Below are 23,738 nucleotides of genomic sequence, written 5' to 3'. Positions count from 1 at the left end.
ATAAGAGACTCTATAAGAATCGTCTTCTGATCTCACTCATAGACAGAAGTTGAAAAGCAAGAACAGAAAGAAAAACACAAAGCAGGGGGGTCGGGCGGTGGCGCAGTGGGTTAAGCGCTTGTGGCGCAGAGCGCAGGGACCGGCATAAGGATCCCGGTTCGAACCCCGGCTCCCCACCTGTAGGGGAGTCGCTTCACAGGCGGTGAAGCAGGTCTGCAGGTGTCTATCTTTCTCTCCCCCTCTCTGTCTTCCCCTCCTCTCTCCATTTCTCTCTGTCCTATCCAACAACTAACAACATCAGCAATGGCAATAATAATAACCACAATGAGGCTACAACAACAAGGGCAACAAAAAGGGGGGGTGGGAAATGGCCTCCAGGAGCGGTGGATTCATGGTGCAGGCACCGAGCCCAGCAATAACCCTGGAGGAAAAAAAAAAAAAAAAAACACAAAGCAGAACTTGGACTGGAGATAGTTTATTGCACCAAAGTCAAAGACTCTGGGGTGGGGGCTGGGGAGGAGGGTTCAGGTCCTGGAACATGATGGCAGAGGACCTAGTGGGGGTTGTTATGTGGAAAACTGGGAAATGTTATACATGTACAAACTATTGTATTTTACTGTCAACTGTAGACCAATCATCCCCTAATAAATAAATTTAAATAAATAAATAAATATAAGGGATACAGTGGAAGCTACAGTGGAAATAGAGGGGAAAAAGCTCACCTAGACAGTGCTCCTGCTCCACCATGCACAAGACCCATTTTCCACCCAGCCCTCACCACACTGGGAAGCTTTCAGTGCTGGTGTGGTTTTCCCTCTGTTCTTCTTTCTCTGTCTCTCTCTTTCTATCTGAAAGTGAAGTCTAACAATAAGAAGTCTCTTCATGGACCAATATAAAGAAATAAGGAAGAAAGAGCATGTTTCATAAATATGTTTCATGGCCTAAGGATTAAAACTAAACTACCACTGTTGTATGAGAAAGCTATTCTTTGGTCCATACCAAAAAAGTAGGGAAGCTTCCAATGGAGGGGATGGGATGCGGAACTCTGGTGGTGGGAATTGCATGGAATTGTACCCCTCTTATCCCACAATCTTGTTGATCATTATTAAATCATTAATTTAAAAAGTTGAAAATAAGAACATGCAAAGCAGAACTTAGACTGGAGTTGGTGTATTTCACCAAAGCAAAAGACTCTGAGGTGGGAGGGAGGGTCCAGGTCTTAGAACATGATGGCAGAGGAGGACCTAGAGGGGGTTGAATTGTTATGTGGAAAATTGAGAGAAACATTACACATGTACAAACCACTGTGTTTTACTTTTGACTGTAAACCATTAATCCCCAATAAAGAAAAAAAAAAACTTCCTGACCAATAAGTCAAATTAACAATAAAAAAAGAATGATGACATCACCTCCTTTACATTATCTTGGATGGCATGTGAAGGCAGTATGTGATAAGTGTGATAAGTAATAAGTAGGACAAATAACAAATGATCTCACTTAGAGGAAGAACTTGTTTAACAAGTCCAGAAAAGGAAAGCGCAAAGCAAGCTGGGCAGAGTATACTGCACCAAAGCAAAAGACTCTAAGGAAGGAAGGTTGGGAGGGTATGAAAAGGGTCTTGGGGTGTTGATATGCCCATATGCCAATAACTGTACTATAAACCACTAACCTTCCAATAAGATAAAATAACTTAAAAGAAGGAAAGAAAGAAAACAGAAAGAAAGGAAAAAATAAAGGAAGAAAGAAATGAAGAAAGAAAGGAAGGAAGGAAGGAAGGAAGGAAGGAAGGAAGGAAGGAAGGAAGGAAGAAAGAAAGAGAAAGAAAGAAAGAAAGAAAGAAAGAAAGAAAGAAAGAAAGAAAGAAAGAAAGAGAGAGGGAGTAGCACGGCTATATACAAGATACTGGGTATTATACCTCAAACCCTAACAAAGGGGTTTTCCAAAGTTAACCCAATCACCAAATAATGTGATGATAACAATAACTATCCATTGTCTTCTTGAACCCTAAGACAGCAGGAACCTCACATTTCCACTATAGAGCCTATATTTTCCCCAGTCCTCAAACCTTAGGGTGGGGCCCACTTTTCTGCATGCTGCTCTCAATTCAAATTAAATAATATTGCATCCTCAAATCGCAACCTAATCAACACAGTGAGTGCCACCCCAGCATGCTTCACTTCAGACTGTGTCCAGAGACTTCAGGTGTGGAATGATAACCCTTCAGTTTCATCACTAGGGTGAGACCTTTCCTTTCATAGTATTCTCTAATTCCACTCCAGGTGGTCCACTCCCCAATAAAGTCCCCAAACCTAGATATAGACCAGGTCCCCTGAGATAGAGCATAGGTTCATATGTTCCCATAATCTAAGGAAAAATATATACCTGAAAGCAGAAGTACACAAGAGGTGCAGGGAATACCCCCCAACACTTCATCTGCACTATTCCAGTCTTTAGGTCCATGATTGTTCAACAATTTGTTTGGCTTTGTAAACTTTCTTTTCAGCCACCAGGTTCCAGATGCCAGCAAGATGTTGACCAGACTTCCCTGGACAGACGACCCCATCAATGTGTCCTGGAGCTCCACTTCCCCAGAGCCCCACCCTACTAGGGAAAGAGAGAGGCAGACTGGGAGTATGGATCGACCAGTCAACACCCATGTTCAGCGGGGAAGCAATTACAGAAGCCAGACCTTCCACCCTCTGCATCTCACAATGACCCTGGGTCCATACTCCCAGAGGGATAGAGAATGGAAAGGCTATCAGGGGAGGGGATGGGATATGGAGATTGGGTTGTGGGAATTGTGCGGAACTGTACCCCTCTTATTCTATGGTTTTGTTAATGTCTCCATTTATTTATTTATTTATTTATTTTATTTAAGAAAGGATTAATTAACAAAACCATAGGGTAGGAGGGGTACAACTCCACACAATTCCCACCACCCAATCTCCATATCCCACCCCCTCCCCTTATAGCTTTCCCATTCTCTATCCCTCTGGGAGCATGGACCTAGGGTCATTGTGGGTTGCAGAAGGTGGAAGGTCTGGCTTCTGTATTTGCTTCCCCGCTGAACATGGGCGTTGACTGGTCGGTCCATACTCCCAGTCTGCCTCTCTCTTTCCCTAGTAGGGTGTGTCTCTGGGGAAGCTGAGCTCCAGGACACATTGGTGGGGTCTTCAGTCTAGGGAAGCCTGGCTGGCATCCTGATGACATCTGGAACCTGGTGACTGAAAAGAGAGTTAACATACAAAGCCAAACAAATTGTTAGCAGTCATGGACCCAAAGCATGGAATAGTGGAGAGGAAGTGTTAAGGGGGTACTCACTGCAAACTCTAGTGTACTTCTGCTTTCAAGTATATATTTTGCAGTAGTTTACGGATACGTGTGAACATATGCTCTCTCTCACAGAAACTGATGTATATCTAGGTTTTGGGACTTTGTTAGAAAGTGAACCACCTGAGATGAAATTAGAGTATACTATGAAAGGAAAGGTCTCACCCGAATAATGAAGCTGAAGGGTTGTCATTCCACACGTGAAGTCTCTGGACACAGTCTGAAGTGAAGCATGTTGAGGTGGCAATCGTTGCGCTGGTTAGGTTGTGATCGGCAGATGCAATATTATTTGATATGGGTTGGGAGAGGCATACAGGAAAGTGGGCCCTATCCAAGGGTTCCAGGACTGGGGGAAGTAGGGGCTCTATAGTGGAGATGTGAGGTTCCTGCTGTCTTAGGGTTCAAAAAGACAATCGATAGTTAATGTTATCATCACTTTATTTGGTAACTGGGTTAACTTTGAAAAGTCCTTTTGTTAGGGTTTGCTGTACAGTACCCAGTATCTTGTATATAGTTGTGCTATTGGATGCTTCTGATCTACTTGGTCTAGGCTTTTGAGAGAGTCCGCATATCAAATACACAGTCTATATATTAAAAAGATTCAGTTTGTGTTTTGAAAAACTTTGAGACATACAATTGATTTTCCCCCTCTCGTATTAATTAACTAGTGATTTATATGACTACATTTTGCTAGGAGTGTACATAAACACCATTCCCACCACCCAAAGACTGTGACCCATCCCTCCCACCCACTCCCACCCCCCACTGGCCCAGGAAGCTAAATGTCTACCCCTCACCACTGAGTTTTTACTTTGGTGCCCTAAATGTCTCCTTTCTTAAATTAAAAAAAAAAAAGAAAGAAAGAAATGCGCTCCTCTTATCCTATGGTCTTGTCAATATTTCCATTTTATAAATAAAAAAATTTTTAAATAAAAGAAATAAAGAAGAAAAGAAAGAAAAGGAAAGAAAAGGAAAGAAAAAGAAAAGATGTTCTTTATACTTCCCACCCATTCTTGGCCCGCCAGGTCTCTCCATAAATATCTCTGGTCATACAAAAACAACATCAAACTCATTTCCACCAGGATATTAGTTCCAGTGACTCTGCAGCTAATGTAGACCTTAAGCAAGCCTCTAACTTATGACTGTCATTTTATAGGAAAAGTGACATGCAAACGAATATTAACACTATGAGGACACAATCAGACAAATGAAAAATGTGGGAACATCTACAGAATAAATAGCCCAATTTCCATAGCCAAAACTAGCCAAGAACTGTGGTAAGACAATTTGTTCTAGCTATGGAAAACTTGTATAAACCAAAAGACATATAAAATCTTTCTCAACATCTTAAAATCTACAAACTTTGTTGAGATTCAAAGAAATGTTAAAATAATAATAACAATTCTTGAAACAATTGAGGGAAATATAATAAAAATTGTATATAAAATTATTTTGAGAATTTTATATTAATTTTGTTAAGTGTGATAATGGCATTGTGATTATGCCTCTGTTTTTAAACATCTGGGGCCAGGTAGTGATGCACCTCATTGAATACACTGTTACAGTGCACAGGGACCCAGGTTCAAACCTCCAGTCCCCACCTGCCTGGGAAAAGCTTCATGAGTGGGGAAGCATTCATGAAGCACTCGTGCTGCAGTTGTCTCCCTGTCTTTCTCCCTCTTCCTCTTGACTTCTGGATGTCTCTATCCAATAATAAAAAAATTTTTTTAAATCTCTATCCAGATAAGCAATTACAGAAGCCAAACCTTCTACCTTCTGCACACCATAATGATCCTGGGTCCATACTCCCAGAAGGATAAAGAATAGGAAAGCTATCATGGGAGGGGATGGGATACGGAGTTCTGGTGGTAGAAATTGTGTGGAGTTGTACCTCTCTAATACTGTGGTTTTGCTGATATTTTCTGTTTTTTATTTTATAAATAAATAAATAAATCTTTATATGTTGGAGATTCATAGAGCAGTGTTTATGGTAAAGCATTTGATATCTGGGATTTCCTTTAAAGTCTGCCATTTGGGTCAGGGAGACAACATAATGATTATGGAAATAGCTTTCATGTCTGAGGCTCTAAGTGCTCAGGTCCAGTTTCCAGCACCACTATATGCCAGAGCTGAGCAGTGCTCTGGTAGAAATAATAATAATAATAATAATAATAATAATAAACTATATGCCACCAAGCTAGAAAACCTGAAAGAAATTAATAAGTTCCTAGATACCTACAAACTTCCAAAATTAAACAAAGAAAAAGTAGAAAATATAAACAGGTCAATCACAGCTAAAGAAATTGAAACAGTTATTAAAAACCTTCCCAAGACTAAAAGTCCTAGGCCAGATGGTTTTACAAATGAATTCTACAAAACCTTCAAGGAAGAGTTAATCCCTCTATTTTTTTTTTAAAAACTTTTCCAAAAGATTGAAGACACAGGAATACTCCTGGCTTCTATGAAGCCAATATCACTCTGATACCAAAAGCAGACAGGGATACAATAAAAAAAAAAGAAAACTACAGATCAATATCTCTGATGAACATGGCTGCTAAAATACAGAACAAAATTCTAGATACTGGATACAGCAGTATATTGAAAGAGTTGTTCATCATGACCAAGTGGGTTTATCCCAGGGATACAAGGTTGGTTTAATATACATAGGTCATTCAACGTGAACCACAACATCAATGAAAGCAGGACCAAAAACCACATGGTTATATCAATGGATGCAGAAAAACCCTTTGACAGAGTCTGGTATCCTTTTATGATCAAAACACTAAAAAAACTGAGAATGGATGGAAAATTTCTCAAGATAGTAGAGTTCATATAACTCAAACCTACAACCAACATCATACATACTCAATGGTGAAAGGCTGAAAGCATTCCCCCCTCAGATCAGGTGTTAGACAGGGTTGCCCACTATCGACACTGCTGTTCAACATAGTGTTGGAAGTTCTTGCCGTAGCAAACAGGCCAGGGCAAGGAATTAAAGGGATACAGACTGGAAGAGAGGGAGTCAAACCCTCTCACTGTTTGCAGATGATATGATAGTATGCATAGAAAAACCTAAAGAATCCAGCAGAAAGCTTTTGGAAATTATCAAGCAATGTAGTAAGGTGTCAGGCCACAGAATTAGCATGCAAAAGTCAGTGGCATTCCTCTATGCAAATACTGAGGTAGCAGAAGAAATCCCGAAATCAATCCATTTACTATAGCAACAAAAACAACAAAATAAAGTACCTAGAAATAAACCTAACCAAAGAAGTAAAAGACTTGTATACTGAGGACTGTGAGTCACTATTCAAGGAAACAGAAAAAGATACAAAGTAATGGAAGGATATTCCATGTTCATGGGCTGGAAGAATTAGCATCATCAAAGTGAATGTGCTACGCAGAGACATATACAAATTTAATACAATTCCCATCAAGATCCCAATCAATTCTCTCGGGGGGGGGGGAATAAAAAGTTACAAATGTTTATCTGGAACCAGAAAGGACCTAGAATTGTTAAAACAATCTTGAGAAGAAAGAACAGAACTGGAGGCATTACACTCACAGATCTTAAATTGTATTAAGGGCCCTTATGATTAAAACTGCTTGGTACTGGAATATAAACAGACATACTGACTAGTGGAATGGGATTAAGATCCTAAAAGTAAGCCCCCATACCTATAGACATTTAATCTTTGGCAAAGGTGCCCAGACTATTAAATAAGGAAAGGAGAATCTCTTCAACAGATGGTGTTGGAACAATTGGGTTGAAATGTGCAGAAGTGTGGAACTAAACCACTATGTTTCACCAAGCACAGAAGCAAATTCCAAATGGATCAAGGACTTGGATGTTAGACCAGAAACTATCAAATCCTTGGAGGAAAGTGTCGGCAGAACTCTTTTTCATATAAGTTTTGAAGACATCTTCAATGAAACAAATCCAATTACAAAGATGATTAAGGCAAAAAGAATCCAATGGGACTACATCAAATTAAGGGTCTTCTACACAGCAAAAGAAACCACCACCCAAGCAGAGAGATCTCCCACAGAATGGGACATATATGAGGCAGGAGGCTGGTGACCAAGATATATAGAGGGCTTGCCGAACCCGGCAACAGGAGAATGGATGGCCCCACCTGTTTTAAAATATATTATTTCAAAAACAAGTATGGTGGGAAGGAGAGAACAAAAAGAAGTCAAAATACTGGTAATTATGAAAGCTGAATAATGGACTGGGGTTCATTTGTGGGCACCGAGTAGAGTGTACACACTGTCATCGTGAAGACCGAGGTTCAAGCCCCCTGGTCCTATTGGAGAAGCTGTGCACGGGTTGCTTTCCTTCTTCTTCCTCCTCCTCCTCCTCCTCCTCCTCCTCCTCCTCCTCCTCCTTCTCCTCTCTCTCTCTCTCTCTCTCTGCCTCCAGGGTTATCATTGGGTCTCGGTGCTGGCACTACAAATCCACTGCTCCCTATGGCCATTTCTTTCTTCTTTTTTTTTTCACTTTATTGGGTAGAATAGAGAGAGATTGAGAGAGGAGGGGGAAAAAGAGAGAGAGAGAGAGAGAGAGAGAAACCTGTAGACCTGTTTCAACGCTTTTTAAAGCATCCCACCTGCAGCTGGACAGCTGGGGGCTGGAACCCTGATCCTTTAGCAGGTCCTTGTGTTTAGCACTAAGTGTGCTTAACCCAGTGCTCCTCTGCCAGTTGCCCTACCCCCCACCACACACACACACCTCTGTCTCTCACAAAGAAAAAGAAGAAGAAAAGCAATGGAAATCGTGGAGTCATGCAAGCACCAAACTACATAGATCACATAATATAATATAATATAATATAATATAATATAATATAATATAATATAATATAATATAATATAATATAATATAATATAATATATAATATGGTATGGTATGGTATGGTATGGTATGGTATGGTATGGTATGGTATGGTATGGTATGGTATAATGTGGAATAGGGCAATAGTGCAGTGGATTAAGCATACATGGCGCAAAGCATGAGGACCAGTGTAAGGACTGCGGTTTGAGCCTCTGTCTCCCCACCTGCAAGGGGTCACTTCACAGACAGTGAAGCAGGTCTGCAGTTGTCTGTCTTTCTCTCCCCTTCTGTCTTCTCTTTCTCTCTCCATTTCTCTCTGTCCTATACAACAACGACAACTTCAATAACAACAAAAATAATAACTACAACAATAAAACAAGGGCAACAAAAGGGAATTAATATATAAATATAAAAAATTTTAAATAAAAATATAATAATAAAAGGAAATGAATAATGTTTTGCTGCAGACAAATAAGCATGAACTGTTTTATTTCCAGAATATGTCACACTCTTTGATATTTGCGTAGTGTTTTCACTGTCAAATGATTATGGTGATTAATAGTGGGTTATGAGACTAATATTACAGTGTACAGTTCCACACTGCATCCAGCACCAAAGTCCAGTGTCCCTGCACTCCCAGCTCCCAAAGATAACTACCAAAAAATACTTTTTTTCAGTTTTAGAACAAAAATGTATAAGAGAGCAGACATTGTAGTCTATTTCCGTCAGTGCTGCAGTCCAGTCTCAGCACAGCATTTAGCACATGCAAACTCGATCAATATTTGCTGATTGGACAGGGCTGGTTCTTTACAATTTCCATCTCAGTAAAGACTGTTTGTTAATCGCCAACAAATTTAGAAGTCGTGAACAGCGCCTTTGCATCATGTGTGCGCGCACCCTCTCCAAAGCAGCCGGTTGGTACAGCACTAAAGCGCCAGCAAGTTGTCTTCCCCACAGCTGCTGACAAATCTGAAGCAGTCTGCTCCCTGCTCCCTGGGAGACGTCTGCTGCGCTAATAGCATCTTGATTAGGGGCTGGGACATCGTCAGCCCACTGAAGTGGGTAGGGAACTGCTTGTGCCTTGTCAACAAAGGAGCAGATGACTCACCTGACAAAGAAAGCCACCGGCAGAGCAATTAGTTGGCGCTAAGTCATAAGAAAGTTTCTCCTGTGACAGAAACAGCACTGAGGACAAGATCCTTTCTGGCACGCCTCATGGAGGCATGTTTGAAGCAGCAAGGAACAGATGAGGTTAAAAATACATGTGACTGGCTGTTTACAGTCACGTGGGATTCCAACCAAGAAGAGAACATTACTGTCAACCTTTTTTTTTTCTTTTTTAATTATTGTTATAAAGACAGAGAGAGCTTGAGAAGGAAGGGGAGATAGAGAGGGAGGGAAACAGAAGGGATACCCCTGCATCATTTTTCCACCATGCATGAAGCTTTCCCCCTGCTTGTACCTGGGTCCATGTGCATGGTAATGTGTGTGCTTAACCAGTGTGTCACCCACCACCTGGCCCCCTTACAGCCAATTTTTAAAAAATAATTTATTTCCAGGGAGTCGGGCGGTAGCGCAGCTGGTTAAGCGCACGTGACACAAAGCGCAAGGACCGGAGGAAGGATCCTGGTTCCAGCCTCCGGCTCCCCACCTGCAGGGGAGTCGCTTCACAAGCAGTGAAGCAGATCTGCAGGTATCTCTCTCTCTCTTCCCCTCTCTGTCTTCCCTTTCTCTCTCCGTTTCTCTCTGTCCCATCCAACAACAATGACATCAAGAACAACAATAAAACAACAAGGGCAACATAAGGGAAAATAAATTAATATTTTTTAAAAATAATAATAATAATTTATTCCCACTAGAGAGACAGAATTTGAGAAACCAGAGGACTGATGAGCTCTGGCATGTGGTAGTGCCTTTTAACTTTTGTGACCCTCATACTGGGCTCTAGAAACACTAATGAATAATTGCTTTTCCATCTCAGTGTGTGTGGTACAGTATTATACTTTCAAGAAAAAGTGATTATCCCTCCCTAAGATGAGTCAGTCTCTCCCTGACCTTTAACACACCCAAACCAGCTCAAATCAGCACCAGCCTCCACTAAGAGAGTCTCTGTGACCTGCTCAGTCATGACCTTCAAGCAGAAGAATCCACACACAGCCAAGTGTCATGGCCCGTTTCCCCATCTGTCTCTTTGTCCTTCCTTACCTCTCCATCTGATCCAGCCTAAGACCAGGCTGACCTAGGCATTTTTGTTTATGTTTAAGATAGCACAGTCTCATTTTAAGGTCCATCAAGAAATATGATGCAGGGGCCAGGTGTTGGCATATTTGGTTAAGTGCATGCCTTACCATGCACAAAGACCTGGGTTCAAGCACAAGGACCTGGGTTCAAGACCCCAGACCCCACCTGCAACAAGCAGTGAAGCAGTGCTGCAGTTGTCTCTCCCTCTCTTTCTGCATCTCTATCCCTCTTCCCTCTCAATTTCTGTCAAATAAAATTAAGTAAATACCAAATACATATATGTATGTATGTATAAATATTGGTATTTATCTTGTTTTATATTTACTATATATTATATATAATGATATACATAATTTATATTATATAATGATGTATAGATAATAAATATAATAATATATATCATTATCTTTGTAATCATCCATCTTGATAATCACAATCATTGTCAGGTTGGGAAGGACACCAGCCTGCAGGAGGAACCGCCAAGTCACCAGTAAGACACAGAGCGCCCCCTCCAGGAACGGCAGAGGGGAAGCTGTGCGAGTATAAGGTCCCCTCCTCCTCCTCCCAGAGAAGTGTCACCGCTGCAGCTATGGGTTGGAACCCTGGAATTCTCTCTCTCTAACTCTGTAACCCTGAAAAGTCACTTCAGATCTCTCTGAGCTTGCTCTAAGCTTGCTCCTTTCCTAGGTGAGATCAAGGATTCCTGTCCCCACATGTTGCCTCTAGGGCACGGCCCTGACACGAGGGCCTCAGTGAGTTATGGAAAGGCACCCGAGGTTAATCACTAAAAGACACACCAGCTACCTGGCCAGCACCAGGGATCTCCCCAGACAGGGAGTATGGGCAGGCTCTGTGGTTGGAGAAGGTTTCTAGAAGATGTATTTTGAACTGTGCTAGAGGCTGGTGAGATCCAGGTTCATAAATGAGCACTGAGTTTGCAATGAAGTGTTCAGTGTGCACTGTGGCCTGGCCTAAGTACTTTCAATTATTTTGCCCCTGAAGGAAAAATAGTATTTTGCTTCACTTTCTAGTTAAGAGTGTAGAGTATATTGAAGTAGCTTGGCCAAAACTACACAGTCAGGGAGAAGAAGCAGGATTGTCCAGAGTCAGGCAACAAACTGAGGGTCTCGCAAATGCATAGTGCCACCAAGTGACCTCCCCGGCCCTATTCTTTGTCCTTAGAGAGAGAGGAGGCGACACCAAAACACTGACTGCTTCACCATCTATGGGGTCCCTGTGTGGTGTTGGGGCATGAACCCAGGGCCAGGGCCTGACTCACCATAAACTATGCATTCCATCTGCTGAGTTCTCTCTCTCTCTCTCTCTCTCTCTCTCTCTCTTTTTCTCTCTCTCTCTCAGCCCTCAGAGAACCAGGAGTTAAACCAGTCAAGTTCAAAAGATTAAAGTCTCCCATGATGTTTTACAAGGGAGGCTTGGAGGCACAAAAGTGAAGTGTGTGATGAATGGAGATCCAGAGTCCAGCTAGAGCAGAGCTAGAGGCAGGAGCCGGGCTGGGAGGGTGGGTTAGGCTGGGCTGGGCATGGCCTTGGATGACATCTTCAGAGCTTGGAGAATCATACGTTCTCCTTCTCTTTCTCCTTCTCCTCCTCTTTCTTCCTTTTTCTCTTCCTCCTCCTCCTCCTTCTCTTTCTTTTGCCATGTGTTATCAGTGGTACCCTGTGTGGGTACAACTTCACTGTTCCCAGTGGTCATTTCCCCAGCACCACCACCTATTTCTCTTTGTTTTCTGGTAGAGGCAGGGAGAGAGAAAGAGAGATGCCTACAATATAGCTCCACCACTCCTGAAGCTTCCTCCCTGCAAGTGGGGACCTGAACCCAGGGCTCACATATACCACCCCCCCCACTGTGTTTCTAAAGAGAAAAAGACTAGAGGGGGCAGGTGGTGGTGCATCCAGTTAAGTGCACAGTTTACATATTGCCATGTGCAAGGATCCAGGTTCGAGCCCCTGCTCCCCACCTACAGGGGGATGCTTCATGAGTGGTGAGGCAGGTCTACAGGTGTCTATCCTTTGCTCTCCCTCTCTATGTCCCCTTCCTCTTTTAATTTCTCTCTGTTCTATCAAATAAAAATAATAGGAGAAAAAAGGCTGCCAGGAGCAGTGAATTTGTAGTGCCAGCACCAAGTCCCAATAACCCCAGTGGCAAAATAAATAAATAAATAAGTAAATAAAGATAATAATAAAAAAGGAAATGAACATTTTTTTTCTTCCAGATAGTAAAAATAACAACAATGTTTAATTAAGAAATAAAGAGGAAAAAGACTAAATAATCTCTATAAACACTGTGTGAAACCCAGACTTTTGCCTGGTCTTTGTGCTCTTACTCTGCTATACTCTTCATAAATAACAAGCTCAATGCCAGGAGATGAGTCGCTGGGTAGAGCATACCCTTCACCAAGCACGAGGACCTGTGTTCAAGCCCCACTCACCACCTGGGAGCACCCTGCACAGCACCAGGAGGTGCTTCGTGAACAGTGAAATGGTGCTGTGGTGTTTCTCCTCTCTGTGTCTCTGTATCTCTCTATCTGAAATTTAAAAGGAAAAAAATATAGAATAGTCTGCCAGGGATGTGTGTTTAAGACCAAGTAATAATAAATAAATAAACAAATAAATAAATAGCTCAAATGGTTAAAATCCTGTTTAAGAGCTGGAGCAATGCCTCAGCAGTATAGCACAGGATTTGTGTACCTGAGACTCCACACTCCATCCCAGCATAGCATATGCCAGAGATAGACAGTGTTCTGATGTCTCTCTCTCTCATATAAAAATAAATATTTTAAAAGGAAATGTATGAGCCTAAGTAAATAAAATCATATATAAAGACTCAGGCCTTTTGAAGTGAGATTTACTACCTAAAATAAGGTTGTCTCAAACATCTTATCCTTTTCCAATTCAACATAAATAGCTTTTTTTAAATAGCAAATGCTTCTTACAAATGGTCTCTACAGACAGCTGGATTTTTCACCTAGCGTATGCACGCAAGCACCCTGCATTCAGAACTAAGTCAGGACAGGCCATCCTTAGGACAGAGACCTCCTGCTCCTACCTTCCCACCCACCAGCCTCACTGACTGCTGTGCAGTCAGCACCTGCATGCCGACGTGACCGCATCACTATGGTATAGTGTCCTAGCAACAAAACACTCCCTTGTAGATGTGACACTGGGTAAATGGGTGATCCCACCCCATCCCCTCCCCCCAAAAAAAAACACCACTCAGCAGTTTCCCTGGGTGCTGCCCACCCGCAGCGTGCTGATGTCTTTGCTGCCTACGTAGGCTCGCCTGACACTGAGCTCTGCACCTCCAGCCTTGCCCTGGCTCTTACTGGAAGGAGTATAAGGCTCAACTTGCCCAGCAAGAGACCGCACACACTTCCATGGACTTGAAGGCATTCTCACTGACGAAGGCCAGAGAACTACATCAGTGAGACATGGCTGCAGTGGCAGCCTTAAAGGTGGCTCAGCTGAGGGACCAAAGGATTTGTGTGTCAGAAGCTCTGGAACTGATTTCTGGTGCCAGATAGGCCCAATGTCTTGCTCTAGACTCACTCTCAGTCGTGCATGCATTCTCTCTGTCACATATGTACACACACAGTCATGAAATAAATCTTTTTGAAAAAAGCTAGTGAAAGGGTTGGGTGGTCACACACCCACATGAGCACACACGTTGCCATGTGCAAGGACCTGAATTCAAACCCCCATTCCCTGCCTGCAGGAGGAAAGCTTCACAAGTGGTAAAGCAACACTGTGGGTGTCTCTCTGTCTCTCTTCTTCTCTGTCTTCTCCCCTCCCCACGTCCTCCCCCCCCACACTCCATTTCTCTGTGTCCTATAAAATAAAAGAATAGAGAATATGGCCACCAAGGAACTGCTCCAAAGGGAGGTTGGGTCAGCACTGGAGGAAGATGGGTCCTGCCATGAGCAAAGCCTAGAATGTTCCCAGCTATGACCACAGAATGGGAGCTCAGACCTGCAGGGATGCAGAGGTTACACAGGCTCCTGTGCTGACTATGGGCACTAGATCAAATCAATGGGGTTTACAGTTAACAATATTTGTATACTTTTCCCATAATTGGGATCTACTCCCTTCCCTGACATAGCTTTCTAATTCTATTTCCAACTCTGCCACTATCTCCCCAGACAGTGTCTTTTGCCCACCTGTATGTTAGCTGTCAGGCCCAGGCAAAAATTAGTAAAGTCATGGGCCCCTTGGAATGTACCAGAAACAGACCTACTAGCCTATTACAAAACGGAGACCCCAAATCTATTGGCTATAGTCTTACCTTTAGGTTCCTGATTATTAAACAATTTGTTCTGCTTTATATCTTAATGTTCTTTGAGCCACCAAGTTACAGATGTTACCATAACACCAGCCTGACTTCACTAGACAGATGACCTCACCAATGTACCCACCTCTCCAGAGCCCCACTAGGGAAAGATGGAAACAGGCTGGTGTATGGATCGACCTGCCAACGCCCATGTCCAACAGAGAAACAATTACAGAAGCCAGAACTTCCATTTTCTACATCCCATAATGATCCTGGGTCCATGCTCCAGAGGGATAAAGAATAGGAAAGATTCCAGTGTGAGGGATGGGAAACAGCACTTTGGTGGTGAGAATTATGTGAAATTGGACCCTTCTTTTCCTATGGTCTTGTTGACAGTTATTAAATCAAAAAGAGAAAGAAGGAAAGAAAGAAAGAAAGAAAGAAAGAAAGAAAGAAAGAAAGAAAGAAAGAAAAAAGGCCACCAGGAGAAGTGGATTCATTGTGCAGGCACTGATCCCCAGACATAACCTGGTGGAAATTTAGACAAAAAGAAGTTTGTGAGATAGCTAACTAGTAGGGTACCTCTTTTGCCACGTGCACGAATGTTCAAGCCCAGCCCCCAAGGGAAGCTTCATGAGTGGTGAAGCAGATCTGCAGGTGTCTCTCTTTCTCCCTCTCTATCTCCATTGCCCCTCTTGATTTCTCTCTGTCCCATCAAATAAATATTTTTTAAAAATTAAAAAATAAATCAATGTGTCTTTTCACTACACACATGTAGTTGAGTGTCATTACTGGAGGCCTAGAAAAGTTATGAAGCTATTTATTGCATGGGCCTCTAGAGAGCTCTTTCAGGGTAGTGAAGACTACGAGGAAGACAGGACAGTTACTGCCCCCTGTGCTCTTCCCTGGTGGAGAAAAGAGACTAGACCAGTGGGATTCGTCTATTTCCCTGACTACATCCCTCCTTCCGGAGGTCCCATCCCCTGTCCCCCAGGACTGTGTTGCCCTCCAGACATGACAGAGATCTTCAAAGAAACGAGCTCAGTGCAGACAGCAATGAGGGGCTTGAGGAGCTGGGGGTGACCACCCTTGGGGTCTGATGTCCCAAGGAGACTGTTCCCTTCCCGTCATGAGCTGTGAGAACACCAAGTTCCTCTCTGGTGCCAGATGCAAAGTCTGCAGCCGTGGTTGGCAGCTTTCCTGCAGAAGGGCAGTGCTTGTCTTTCAAAGACACGCTCTCCAGCGAGAGACTGCATTTCTGACTCAGCTGGCTCTCTGCCTGGAGCCAGTCTATGTGAAACCAAAACCAAAGGCCCTCAAAGAATTAGGTGCGGAGGACCTGCAAGAGCTCCTCTCTTTATCCCAACCCTTTATCAAGTCCTACTAACTCAAGTCCTTCCAGACTTCTGTTCTTTCACTCCTTGAGGTCTTCGCCAGGTATGGTAACCGTTTGCCTCTCTGTAGCTGTGTGTGTACCACTCCTCCTGCATAGATGTTGCTTGAAGACACCTCTAGGAACCCCAACAGTCAGACCCCGAGGCCCTCCCAGAGTCTTCCTGCAGCCTCCTCTTTCTTGGACAGCTGCCTCCCTATCCACTCCAAACCACACCCACTCCTCCCAAGTCCCATTGGCTATTCCATTCCAGACAAGTATGTCTGGAAACATTTTATCCTGCTTTTCAGCAAGACTGTAAACTCCCAGAGATGGGGGACTATTTCTTTTGTACATTCCAAAGCACACAATGCACACTTGCTATATTAAATTTAAACCCAACATTGTAACAAGTACATCAGAGTAGTGTTAATAATAGAGGACTGGTAGGGCACCAAAGTAAAAACCCTGGGTTGAGGGTGAGGGTGGATGTTCAGCTTCATAGGGTTGGGGTGGGGGGGAGAGATAGGATGGGACACAGCCTTTTGATAGTGGGAATGGTGTTTATGTACACTCCTATTAATTTTTTTAATTTTTTTAAAATCTTTATTTACTTGTTGGATAGAGACAGCCAGAAATTGAGAGGGAAGGGGTTGACAGAGAGGGAGAGAGACAGAGAGACACCTGCAACACTGCTTCATCACTGGTGAAGCTTTCCCCCTGCAAGTGGGGACTGGGGACTCGAACCTGGGTCCTTGCACACTGTAACATGTGCACTCAACCAGGTATGCCACTCCTATTAATTTGTAGTCATATAAATCACTAAGTAATATGAGAGGGGAAAAACTGATTGAATGTCTCAAACTTTTTAAAGCACAGACTGAGTCTTTTTAATACAAAGGCTGAGTCTTTGGTATGTTGACTCTCTTAAAAGCTTATTCCAAGGAGAACAGAAGCAACCGGTGGTATAGCTATATACAAATAATGTCAAAGGACATAAAATATGGTGATGGTGTGTATGATACAGCAAATCCTAACAAAGGGATTTTTCAAAGTTAACCCAATTTCCAAACAGCGTGATTATAGCAATAACTAGCTATTGTCTTCTCAAACCCTAAGACAGCAGGAACCTCCTGCTTCCTCTATAGAGCCTATATTTCCCCCAGTCCTGGAACCTCTGGGGTGGGGCTCACTTTCCTGCATGCTTCTCTCAAGTCATACCAAATGATATTGCATACACTGATCCCAACCTTATCAATGCAACGAGTACCACCTCAGCATGCTTCACTTCAGACTGTGTCCAGAGAAGTCAGGCATGGATTGTCAACCCTTCACCCTCATTACTCAGGAGAGACTGTCAAGCCACTTCCGCTTCTGTCTTGGCTCTTCAGTGTCCCGACCCTGTTGCTAGGGTCCAGAGGGCAGAAAGAAACCAGATCAAAGGAATGGAATGGGTGGGGATCTCCCAGGCAAAACAATGATTATGCATATAGGCCATAGCATCAGGAATGCAGGGTGGAGCAGGGGGAGCTGGCTTAATGCTTTGTGAGACCTTTCCTTTCATAGTATTCTCTAATTCCATTCCAGGAGGTTCACTTCCTAACAAAGTCCCAAAACCTAGATACAGACCAGGTCCCGTAAGATAGAGCATATGTTCACATGTATCCATAAATTAGGGCAAAGTATATACCTGAAAGCAAAAACACACAATAGTCTGTACTAAGTTAGTATCAAGTTCTTAAAGAAATAGTGTCTACTTAGATACCCTCCTCACCTACTTCCTATTACAGTTCTCTCACTCACTCCAAAGCTAACCTTATCAAAGCAAGGACTGCAAAAGCTGAATAAGGGCAAGAGACTGGCACACTTTAACTCTTTAGTCACTATCAGGCCACCCCATCAGCTGGGGCCCTAATCGGGGAGTCCTGAGATTTTCAAACAGACTTGATGGACCTAGACTTCAAATAAATCCCTCTCTCCATTGTTACCAGTCATCTCTATCAGGACAACACAAAAGACCCCTTTGTGGGCCCCCATTGGACCTTGCCCTCAACTTGGATCAACAATGGTAGAGAATGTTCCATCCTCCGAAGGAGGGATGGACAACATACTCTGTGCTACACCTGAGGAAGATGGGTCCTGATACTGGGGCAGCCTGGAATGTTCCTACTCATGACCACAGAATGTGAGCTCAGATCTACAGGGATGCAGAGGTCACATAGGCTCCTAAGCTAATCATGGTACCCAGATCACATCAAATCAATGAAGTTTACAGTCAACAATATTTATACCCCTTTCCCATATTAGGGAGCTACTCTCTTCTCTGATCCAGCTTTCTGGTCCTTTTTCCAGCCATGACATCATCTCTCCCAGACAATATCTTGGATCCACTAGCATAACAGATTTCAGGCTGATATGCCAGAGGCAAAAAGAAAAAGGAAAAAAAAAACTAGTATAGCCACAGGCCCTTTGGAATTTAACTAAAATGTGCCTACTAGCTATCTACAAAATGGAGGACCCCCCAACTCTTCTTCTGCACTATTCCAGCCTTTAGGTCCATGATTGGTCAACAATTTGTTTGGCTTTATATGTTAACTCTCTTGTCAACCACCAGGTTCCAGATGCTAGCATGATGCTGACCAGACTTCCCTGGACAGACAACCCCACCAGTGTATCTTGGAGCTCTGCTTCCCCAGAGCCCTTCCCCACTATAGAAAGAGAGAGATAGGATGGGAGTATGGATCGACCTGTCAACGCCCATGTTCAACGGGGAAGCAATTACAGAAGCCAGACCTTCCACCTTCTGCATCCCACAATGACCCTGGGTCCATACTCCCAGAGGGTTAAAGAACAGGAAAGCTATCAGGGAAGGGGATGGGATAAAGAGTTCTGGTGGTGGGAATTGTGTGAAGCTGTACCCTTCTTATCCTATGGTTTTGTCAATGTTTCCTTTTAGAAATAAAATTTTTTTAAAAAAAAATAATAGAGTCAGAGGAAGGGGGTGAGGGGTGTTTAGACGGGAATTCCTGGCACTGTCTGCTCAATTTTCTGTGAACCTAAAACTTCTCTTAATAAACAGTCTATTAACTCAAAACCTGTTTAATGTTTTTTGCAAAATTTTTAAAATGTATCTTCTATTTCAAGAGACAGACTAAGTAAAGAGATACCAGGTCAACGAAGGCAATTAAGAAAGTTGAGGACTGATACACAGAGTCAGTGACTTTCTTTCCACTGTAATAATAAACAGTCAGGATTCAAAATACTGTGAAGTACACAGTATTTTATAAGAGAAATACCTAACTATAAATCTAACAAGATAGGTGTAAGATTGACAATAGCAAAATTAGAAAACTGATAAGAATAAAGACCTAAAGAGATATTTCATCTTCATGGATAGAAAAACTCAATATTAAGATGTCAGTTCTTCCCAACTTGATATATGTATCCAGTGCAATCCAAATTCCAATAAATTGTCTTGTGAAGATTGACAAACTGATTCTGAAGTTTACATGGAAAAAGCAAAAAGTCAGGAATAAGCAACACAATATGCAGGGCTCACTTGAAGACTTACTGTTAAACTCTCCATAGAACAAACAAAACAAAGTGGCAACTGGAGAAGCAAACAGGTCAATGAAACAGACCAGAGAGCCCAGAATTACACCTGTACTATAGCTGGTAGATAACCCAATCATTGGCAAAAGAAAGGGAATTCAACCACAAAGGATAGTGTTATCAATAACTAATGCTTGGGCAACAGAACATCTGCAGGCTAGAATAATGCAGACACTACACCACTCACAAAAATCAAATCCAAGTGGATCATGGACTAACATGCAAAAGGCAGAAGTAGTCCAAGAGTAGTGTAATGGCAAAGATGAAGTCCAGAGCCCTGCGCGAGGAGGAGGAGGAAGAGGAGGAGGAGGAGCTGAAGCAGCTGGAGGACCAAGTGGCTTGCAGACTATCACTGGTGTTCTCACTGCCATTAACCAACACAGAAAGGAAACCTCAGAAAAGAGCAAGAACTTGGGGTGGAGGTATAGCATAATGGCTATGCAAAGAGACTTTCATGCCTGAGACTCTGAAGTCCCAGGTTCAATCCCCCACACCACCATAAGCCAGAGATGAGCAGTGCTCTGGTTAAAAAAAAAAAAAAAAAAAGCAAGAACTACAAGCCCTTGGGTCTTCCGCCCAAGAAAGCTCATGCCCGTGTGCCACCAGCTCCAGAACCAGAACCTCAAGATCAAGAGGCAGCAGAGAAAGGAATAGTTGTGCCCACTGAGGAAGTTGGCTGCCAATGCCTAAGCATTCCAGCATCAATAAAACAGACTGTCTGAAAATAAATAAATAAATAAATAAAATGAAATGCAGAACTACAAAATTATACAAGATAACATGAGGGAAAAAAATCTACAAGGCCTTGTATTTGACAACAGTTTTTAGATACCAATACACACTCCGGGAAAGAAAAAAAATCAGCAGATTGAAGGGGCAAGGCAGTGGCGCACTGGGTTAAGCACACATAGTACAAAGCACGAGGACCTGTGCAAGGTTCCCAGCTCCCTACCTTCAGGGGATCGCTTCACAAGTGGTGAAGCAGGTCTACAGGTGTCTATCTTTCTCTCCCCCTCACTATCTTCCCCTCCCCCTCTCAATTTCTCTGTCCTATCCAATGGGAAAAAAATGGCCTCCATGAGCAGTGGATGTGTAGTGCTGGCACTGAGCCCCAGCGATAACCCTGGAGGCAAAAAAAAAAAAAAGAAAAGAAAAGAAAAGAAATCAGCAAATTAAATATCATTAGAATAAAAATTTCTTTAAAAAAGGGAAAGACATTTTCTGCTTTTCAAATGACACTTTATTAAAAGAGTGGGGAAAACTGGGGTGGGGTATGTAGTTCAGATGTAGGGCACATGCCTTGCACACATAAGGTCCTGGGCTTGCTGCGCGCCCACCTGGCAGCATCACATAGAAACAAGAAAGAGAAAAACAAGGAGTAGTCATAGGGCCAGGGAGATAGCATAATGCCTAGGTAAACTAATCCCATGCCTGAGGCACCAAAGTTCAGTCCCCAGCACCAACATAAATCAGAGCTGAGCAGCGTACAAATAAATGATAATGATAATAATAATAACGTATTGCCATGTTGGAGAACAGTGGCTTTTTTTTCTTTTTTGAGATTGAGAAAGACAGGCAGAGATAGAGACAACAGTATCAAAGCTTCTTTCAACGCGGTGGAAGTTAGGCTGGAACCTGACTCATCCACATGACGAAACAGCACACTATCAAAATGAGCTATTTTACTGACCCCAGTTTTGGTAGTTTCTTATAAAACTAAGTCTGATCTTACCACATGACCCAGAAATCCCACTCATAGTTATCTAGGCCAATGACTTAAAAAAAAAAATGCATGTTTAGATTAGGGAAATAGCATAATGGTTATGCAGAAAGACTTTCATACCTGAGGCATCAAAGTCCCAGGTTCAACCCTCAGCACCAATCAAGAGTGGAACAATGCTCTGGTTTAAAATAATAAAAATAAAATAAAGGTAAAAAATGTATGTCCACACCAAAGCCTGCATATGAATATTTCTAGCAGTTTCACTCACAACTGGCAAGAACTGGAAATAACCAAGATACCCTTTAATAAATACATGGATTAGCAAACAGTGGTCCATCTGTATAATAATACACAATCAATATATAATTTCAATATTATTATTCAGCAATTATTTAAATGTGAACTGCCAAGTCACAAAAATAGCCTTGGAGGAATCTGAAATGTATATATTGGTTAGTGAAAGGTCACATGAAAAAGGTAGCCTACTGCATGGTTCCAGAGAGGTGAAATGCTAAAGAAGGGAGAATTACAGAGACAGTAAAGGAAATCAGTGCATACCAGTGGTTCTGAGGGAGAGAAGTGTGAACAGATGGGGTGTGTGGGGCGGGGGTGATTAGAGGCAGTGATATTATCCTGTATGATGCAATAACAGTGAGTCATGTTATGCACTTATCAAAGTCCATGGAAAGTGTAACACAGAGTGTGAACCCTACCCCAAGCTTTGGCCTTTAGAGTCTAGTAATGAACTATCATTCTCTATCTATCTATTTATCTATCTATCTCTGGTTTTTAATTGCTTTATCGTTCAAATTTAGGTATAAGAATAAATATGGAAACCAAGTAGAAAAACAAGTGTACTTTACCTGTTACCCAAATAATACTTCCTCTACAAATCCACCCTTTGCTCTGGTTTGTAATTGTTTTATATTGTTTTTTTTATTTTTCAAAATTACATGTCAACAGGGGTTTAAATCCACACCATTCCCACCACCAGAACTCTGAATCCCCGATCTCCCCAGTGCAGTCCACCACAGTTCCCCTAAGGTTGCAGACATGGGCCAACCATCATCTCTACAACTATCTGTCCTCATTTACACATAACTTTCCCCTTTTTCTTCCTGATCCAATCCTCTCTTCCCCTCCAAGTCACTCATGACATCATAACTACCTCCATATGTCCCTCTCCTTTTCCTTCTCTGTCTCTGGGTGCTGGTGGAGCTGGAGTGCAGAGCCCTCTTATCTTCATCCTGTCACTTTTCCCCCACTGGGAGTATGGGTCAAGGTTGTTTTGGAGTACAGAAGGTAGGAATGAACTGTCTTTCTCAACGCTCCATCCAGGTGTCCACCACAGCCTCTGTAGGCACTGCTCGATAGGAAAGGGTGCATCTCTGTTAAAGATACCCAAACACAGACACACTGCATGCACCTGTGCCCCATGGTATGTGTCCAGTTCCTCAAGCCCATGTTAACTTGTCTCAAATAAGGCAGCTGGCAAGGAGCTGAGCTCTGGCTGGAGAGAGGTTGGGCGGGAATGCATGGGATTTGTGTGATGAGCAGACTTACCCTCATAGCGCTATCTTCTCAAAGTCACTCCCCAAAATCATCAGTTTCTCATGGGTCTGCCCCAGGGAGAGCACAGGCTGTTCAGGCAGCAGGTGGAGCCTGTGTGGAAGTAGCTGCTTTCTTAATGGGCTCCCTTGAGCCCACAGGGAGATTCCAATTACAGAGGCCCAGGATGGTGGCAGGCTCTCTCTTGCCTCTCTTTGCCAGAGTTTTCCTTTGAGCTTACCACTCGCTTCCCTGGGGACCCAAATACATAATAATGACTTTGTTAGGTGCTCGGTTACCAGATTTAAAGGGCCAGAGATCCTCAGCTGTGACCTTTAACATTTTGAAATCTTAGCAGCAAGGGCAGAGGATAAAGAATGGCTAATGGGGGTACAGGACCAGGACACCCCCCGCCTGCCTAGTGCCATAGAGAAATCTGCTTGCTTTCTTTTCTTTTCTTTTTAATTTGTTTTTTTTTTTTGGGGGGGGGGTAGTGGTTTACGGAACAGTTGTCACATGGGTACAATTTCTCACCTCACCAAGATTAGTGTCTGCAAAACTCTCTCACCCCCAAATTGGCCCATTATCGTGTACCTGAAAGCCTCCTTTGCCTCCCCCCACCTCCTTTCTGCCCTCCTTACCCAGAGTCCTTTGATTTGGTTCAATACACCACCAGTCCTGTTTTCCCCTTTGTTTCCCCTTCCTGTTCTTGTTTCTTAAGTTTTGCCCATGAGTAACATCATCCCATATTCATCCTTCTCTTTCTGACTTATCTCACTTAACATGATTCCTTCCAA

At 42.8% G+C, this 23,738-nt stretch overlaps 1 protein-coding gene across 1 annotated transcript in view; it reads right to left on the bottom strand.

The window, feature by feature from the left end:
* The window catches only part of CLIP4 (CAP-Gly domain containing linker protein family member 4), a 112,171-nt gene extending 89,027 nt beyond the window's left edge, over positions 1 to 23,144 (bottom strand). Inside the window, exon 1 of the mRNA XM_060186813.1 lies at positions 22,957 to 23,144. The gene's annotated coding sequence lies outside the window, so the exon portion shown is untranslated. The remainder of the gene's footprint in view (positions 1 to 22,956) is intronic.
* Between the last annotated feature and the right edge of the window lie 594 nt (positions 23,145 to 23,738).

This window comes from Erinaceus europaeus, chromosome 3 (genome assembly GCF_950295315.1).
Source record: "Erinaceus europaeus chromosome 3, mEriEur2.1, whole genome shotgun sequence".
In the NCBI taxonomy this organism is placed as follows: domain Eukaryota; kingdom Metazoa; phylum Chordata; class Mammalia; order Eulipotyphla; family Erinaceidae; genus Erinaceus; species Erinaceus europaeus.
Note: the sequence above shows the minus strand (reverse complement) of the source record. Positions and strands in the feature narration are given on the sequence as shown.